At 45.6% G+C, this 6,366-nt stretch overlaps 1 protein-coding gene across 1 annotated transcript in view; it reads left to right on the top strand.

Annotated features, from left to right (window-relative positions):
- Positions 1–3,096: 3,096 nt before the first annotated feature.
- The window catches only part of AGPAT3 (1-acylglycerol-3-phosphate O-acyltransferase 3), a 94,879-nt gene continuing 91,609 nt past the window's right edge, over positions 3,097–6,366 (top strand). The window contains exon 1 of the mRNA XM_067289755.1: positions 3,097–3,129. The gene's annotated coding sequence lies outside the window, so the exon portion shown is untranslated. The remainder of the gene's footprint in view (positions 3,130–6,366) is intronic.

Genomic DNA, 6,366 nt, shown 5'->3' with positions numbered 1-6,366 from the left:
TCTGCATCTCCTAATTATATTAACATAGTCAGAAAAATTGATAAGATATGTGAAGATCAATGTAAGACACTTCCTTTTCAGCAGACCCTGCAGACCTGTTGGAGTGATGTAAATAGTTACTTTCCTGAGACAGTTAAATAGATTTCAACCACTTTGATATGCTAAGTGTTTTTTGCTCACTAGAAAAGCCTAGCAGTGCTTTATTTGAAATCTTGCTTTATTCACATAGTGAGCATCACTTCTGTTGAACAGTTCATTTTAAGCCTGGGATGGTAATGGATGAATATCAGGACATTCGCTCTCAATTTCACTCCAGAGGTAACATTCAACACTTCACAGAGCTGTCTTAGTATCCGAGAAAGAGAAGACGCTGCTTGCCATCAAGATGTCAGAATATAGTTGAGCAGGAAGGTGGAAATGAGTTTTCTGGCAAACTTCACAGGTTCTACCTTTGGGGTTTTATCATGCCATTCTGTATTTACCATTCCTATTCCCAAACTTGAAATACAATTTCTTTTTCCTTCTTGCTTTTCTGCGTCTGTCCCATGCTAAAATACCCCCGAATGCAGTATCCTTTCAGATTTTAGTTCTGACCTTCCGATTGTTATATAAATAGCACTCATATAGACTTCAATTGCCATTACAAGCACATAAGCACTGCAAGGTAGGGCAGACTGCATATAAGAAAAATAGGGAATTTTCACTTTTCTGTGGTTATAACAAAATTTGGGCAGACCAGAAACTGGTCAGGCAAGCTTACCCATCTTCCTCTTAGTGATATAATCTGAAGGAAGTCTTCTGCCTGTAGAAATTGTCTGTCATACTCTGTTTTTGCAATTAAGCTGTCATGAACTATTTCAATTAGATCATTTCTTACAGCGAGTATTTCTTATTTGGAAACAGACTTGTGAGGTATACTGAAAACTTACATAAAGAAAAGATGGAAGCTGTACTACGTGCAACCTGTCCCCCCCATTTTCCCCATTCTTGTACAAAACCAGATGTTGCAGAAAGATAAGCTGCAAATAGCCATGTACTAGTAGCATGGAAATGTAGAAAAAGAGGGAGTTTCAGTGCTGGGACACTCAGAGGAATGTTATTTTACCCTTGCTCTGTCTCTCTGGCTGCTTTAATTTATGCAGTCTGCTAAAAAGCTATACCAGCATAGCATCGGCCAAAGATTTTATGATTTCACAAACCGGCATAGGCTGAGCAGCATTAGGCTAGGCTGATCCGAAGGACTGCCAACAAGAAGCTGTGCTGGAGCAGGAGAGATCAAAAAGAGATAGAAAAGAAAAAGCAACATATGTACCTGATCTAAGGTCAGAATCTGTGTGTTGTACAAGAATTCATATACAACCGGAAACCAGTAGTGAGTTCAGCACTAGTAAAAGCACAGCAATTAAGGGATTTAAATGGCATTTCATGTAAACACAGAACATAAATATTTAGATAACACTTGCATGTATTTTTCTAAAGCAGGCTGAGTTATTATGTTCTGAATGTCACATACTGCAAGTGAAAGAGGGGAACATTCAGAACCTAAATAAATTAAAAATATTTCTTTTTCTGGACTCTTGGAAGCGCTGAGGTAGCAGGTGTTCTATTCTGATGATCCAGAGTGTTCTATGACTGGTGATTCTCAATGTTACTGCTTAACACGAGTCTCCTCAAAATCCCTATTCTGGAACCAAATACAATGAAGTAATTTTCAGAGGTACTGAACATATGCAATTTCCATTAAAAGCCTCTGAGAGTTGCATGTTCTCACCATCTTTAAGAATGAAAACAATTATTTAGTGGCGCCAGTATGAATTTTGAATGACAACATTAGGCACCAGTATTTGAAAATGTTGTCCCAATATTAAAGTTTTTTATAAGCAAAATTGTAACTGTCAAGTGTTGATACTTAGCTCATATTGCAGTGGCGAAGGGAAAGGCAGACCTCCCTATGCCTGCACCTTCGTTCCTGTCTGGGAGCGTTTCCCTGGGCTGGGCTTCTCCAGCCAGGCCAGACGCTGGTGCGGTCCCCATGTGCAGCACTGTCACACCCTGAAGCGAACGAACCAGAGTCCGGACAAAAACACTAATGCTCAAGTCTTATTCTGGAAAACGGACCTAATTTGTATCTCTTTCAATACGTCCTGATCTACTCTTTTATGACATGTATTGGAACATACAGATTTTGTCAGTCTTAGGGTGTTACATTTGTTGAAAATTAAATAGCGTGGGCAACATCTTGCTCTTTTCACGGAGGACTTCCACTCGATTCAGTCCTTTGCAGGGCGTAAGTTTTAACGCGTATAGAACTTCAATCCTACACCTGAAAGTCCATGGTTTAGTGTCTTTAAAGAGAAAAAAAAATCAGATACAGACTTGTATATTTATTAATAGCATCACAGCAGTGCTTTCCTGTGCTACAGAGAGTTTCCATTACCGATCCCTCCCGGTGCCATCTTTACCCTTCCTCAGGAAAGACCCCCCGCCCCTATGGATACATACACACGGCTCTACCTATAGCCTCCGCGGTGCCCGCCCGCCGCCAGGCCCCGAGGGCCGCGGGCCGGGCGAGGCCGAGCCGCGGCCTCCCTCCCTCCCTCCTCCCGCAGCTAACGGTCGCCCGAGGGGAGGCGGCGGCGGGGCCGTTGCGGCTCGGGGGGGCGGGGGCACCCCCTGGCGGCCGACCCGCTGGGTGGGAGGGGGGCGCGGGCGGCGGCGGGGCGCGGGCGGCTCCGCCGAGCCGAGCCGAGGCGAGCCGCGACGGGGCGCGGGGAGCACGGCGGCCGCCCCCGCTCTCGGAGACGACCTCCCTCCTCCGCCCCCGCCGGGCGGGCGGCTCGCCTGCCCCCAGCGGCCCGGGAGGAACTGAACCGTCGCTGCACAGGAAGTAGCGGCTGCGGGGAGCGGCGGCGGCGGCGACAGCTGGGGCTGCCGCACTCAATGAAAGAGGCTCCGGCGCGGCCGCCCGCGCCCGCCCCGCTCGCCTCTTCGCCGCCTCGCCAGGGCCGAGCCCGCCCGCCGCCGCCGCCGGGGGGGCACCGCGGAGAGCAGCAGGCGGAGGCGGGCAAGGCCGCCCGCCGCGGGGCTGCGGGCTGAGCCGGGCAGAGGCGGCTCCGGCGGCGACTGCAGGTTGGTGCCGCTCCGCGGGGGTGGCGGGCGGGCGGGCGAGCGGGGGCGGCGGATCCTGCCCTCCGCTGCCCGCGCAAGGCCCCGGCGCGGCCCCCGCCGCCCGGCTGCGCTCCGCTGCGGCAGCAGCAGCAGCCGCGCAGGGGCCGCGGCCGGTGTTGTGCCGGCGGCCGCCCTTTGTGCGGCGGCGGCAAGGGAGGGGGGCGGCCCGGCCCGGCGGCAGGGGGACCCGGGGGGGCCGTGCGGCACTGGAAAGGGCTGAAATCCGTCCCCGCAGGGTAAAAATTACCCCCCCCCCCGGCGGGGGTGTGAAGCGAGGGCTGCCCGGTTGCCGCTACAGGAATTGCAGCTGGCGTCTCTGTGAAGCGTGCCGCGAAGGTGGGGGAGAAAGGATGGGCAAAAAAGTGAAAGAGCGTTTCTTTTTTTTTTTTCCTTTTTTAAATTTTTTTTATAAATGCCTCTCTCTGAAGAGCTGGGCTCTATGTACCTGGGCGCCGCGCTTGTGAGTGCAAAATGGAGAAGAGCAAACCCTATTGATTGGAGAGCGTGGACCAAATAGGATGTTGTTGTGCCTGGATTCTGTTCGAATGATGCTGATGGGTTTAGTAAGCTGCTAACCTCATGTGTAGGCACCTGAATCAATAAGCGCATTGATTATTCCCTTACAGCTTTTAATATTCTATTATGTTCCAAGGAAACTTTTGTGTTGAGACTTCTGTCCGAGTGTTACCCATTTGATGTATCATTTTTATTTTCTTCTCCTCTAGTAATTTTTTTTCCTCTTTGAATCTTCATACCTTCACTACTCGTTTAGGTGGGAGGGTGGACAGGAGTGGAACAAGAAAGGAGAGTGATACAGTTTGCAGTGATCTTGCTGCTCTTTCCTCAAAGCAATAATTTCGTTAGCTCAAGCTGTTCTTCAGGTTATCAAACTCATTAATTTCAAGTTCAGTATAACTTTAATGGCCTTTCCCCTTCTCCCACCCTAAGGGGAATAAGGGGGGGTCCCGGAGCAAATGTTTGCCCTCAGTGAGTTGCTGATCCACGCAAGCATGTCGAGGAGTAAAGCGGCAAGCTTCTCCATTTGTTTGGGCAGCATTTCTTTTGATGTGACACTCCTCACCTGAGGCTTTTTGTTTGAACTACAGGTTGTCTAGGTGAAGTTTAACATAATCATAGAAAGGTATTTATGGTTTTTTTAAAGGTTTGATTTTCCCTAGCAGTAAAACGTGCACGGTTTTCATTCATTTTCTTTCAAGACTGTAGCTGTATGCAAGATGTCAAAGTTAAACAGAGTTGTGTGAAGCTACAGTGAACTTGTTTTGCTGCTGTGACTGTTGGGCTGTTACAGAACTTTGTGACGGGAACAACTCTAGTCCCTTGGCTTTTTAAACATAAATGTTCTGGTCTTTCTTGTAGCTTTCACATGAACCTTGGCTCTTGGTTCCCTACTTTTGTACCATAGTCTTCTACCCCTTCATGTCTATTGTTACTGAACCTTCACTACTAAAATTATATTCAATACTTTTAGCCAGCCTTTTTTAAGGACAATATTGTCTACTCTACAAAAGTGCTATACCACTTTCTCGCTAATTCCCACCTTCACCTCTCCACCCCTATACACATGCTTAATTGAAAAAAGCTGGATAAGGAACAGTTGGTCTCCAAATATAGCTTGGATTCAACAATCTTAGGAGAAAAACTTGACTGAATTGCCCCTGCTGAGTGTGGTTAAAATGGCAGCATCACTTATCAAAGCTTTGTACTGCAGTTTAACAATACATTGCAGGTAGCTCAGTCGGGACATCGCTCAGGAGCGAGTGAGTTGTTATCTCACAAGTGTTGAAATCAGAATCAGCTATAGATGAGGTAATCTTGAACCGAAATAAGGAGGCTATTTCCTCCTCCCAGTGTATTCTTTTTAATCGTTGAAGAGATGCACTAACAAACAAAACAATTCTATAATTACATAAACTCTACTAGGGCAAAATGTGCGTTCTCTTTCCAAGCAGAGAAAGCAAGCTGCTGTTGGTCATAATCTTCTTACAACATGAAACTGGTTGTTGTACAGTCCACTGTTAGCTTCACTTTTTTTCTTTCCACTTGTATTTGTGGAAAGATGCATTGTTTTAAAATCCCAAGTGGTGTTTTGCTTACTTACAAAACTGTTACGGCATAATTGGATTAGAGGCTGCACTGTGTGAGGAAATAGTGTGAATAAGGTATTGCTGTTAACTGAAAGGAGTTTATCTATACTAAATTTATGATAGCTATAAATTACGGTAGGCTGCTTCTACACTTTCTGGAAAAACAACCCCCCCCCCCCCAAAAAAAAAAAAAAGTTGCATTCAGTCTTGCATTTTTTGCTTATTAAAGCATAATGATGTTTCTTTGTCAGTACCTGAGCCTGGCTAGAAATGCCTTGTTCTTTCAGTATGGCTTTTTTTTTTTTTTTGTGGTGATTTTTTTGTGTGTGTTTTTTGGGGAATATTAATACTTCTTGTTGATGGATGATTCTTAAAGTCTCTTTACAGTCATTGCTTGAACAAGAGCAGGTGACTAGGCTACTAGATACTCTGAATGTTACAAGATAAAAGAATAAAAGAATTCACAAAAAACAGAGGGTACCAAAAATTTCATTGCATCTCAGACCCTTCCGCCACCCTCTAGCGATGAATCCCTAGTAAGGATTCTCTGTCCACAGTTGCATTTCAGGTTAGTACCAGGAAACTTTTGCTTTTCAATAGCTCTTGAAAAGATGATATTGATTACTTCCTAAGCAAAACTAAAAGGAAGAAAATGTTGAGGCATTAGGAGGCGCTATCCAAATCTCTTGTTTACCTATGATATTAACCAGTATAAAATGAGAAACAGAAACACTAATAATACAATTCCAAGGCTTCAGCAATATATTTGATGAAGATATTCTTTGGTGTTGCACTAAAATCAATTTGCCATCTTGGTATGTGATCATATCAGATTCTAGGGGTGAGTCAGCACTGAAGTTGGGGACTGATTAGTGCTAGGACAAAGAGACCTATGGGAAAAATCTGAATAATCTAGAGAGTGGCTTGGTGCACCAGCAAATTAAACAATTCCTTGCCTCTGATTCTGGTTGATTAATTCCATAAGGTGAATTTCACATTGTTAAAAAGAAAACAATCCCTCTTTCAGTTGCTTTTTGATGCTTCTGAAATCAGTAGGTGCCTATGGTTTTACCTGTAAAATTTCCTGCATGCC

Source organism: Apteryx mantelli, chromosome 1 (assembly GCF_036417845.1).
Source record: "Apteryx mantelli isolate bAptMan1 chromosome 1, bAptMan1.hap1, whole genome shotgun sequence".
Classification (NCBI taxonomy): domain Eukaryota; kingdom Metazoa; phylum Chordata; class Aves; order Apterygiformes; family Apterygidae; genus Apteryx; species Apteryx mantelli.
This window is presented reverse-complemented; position numbering and strand designations above follow the sequence as displayed.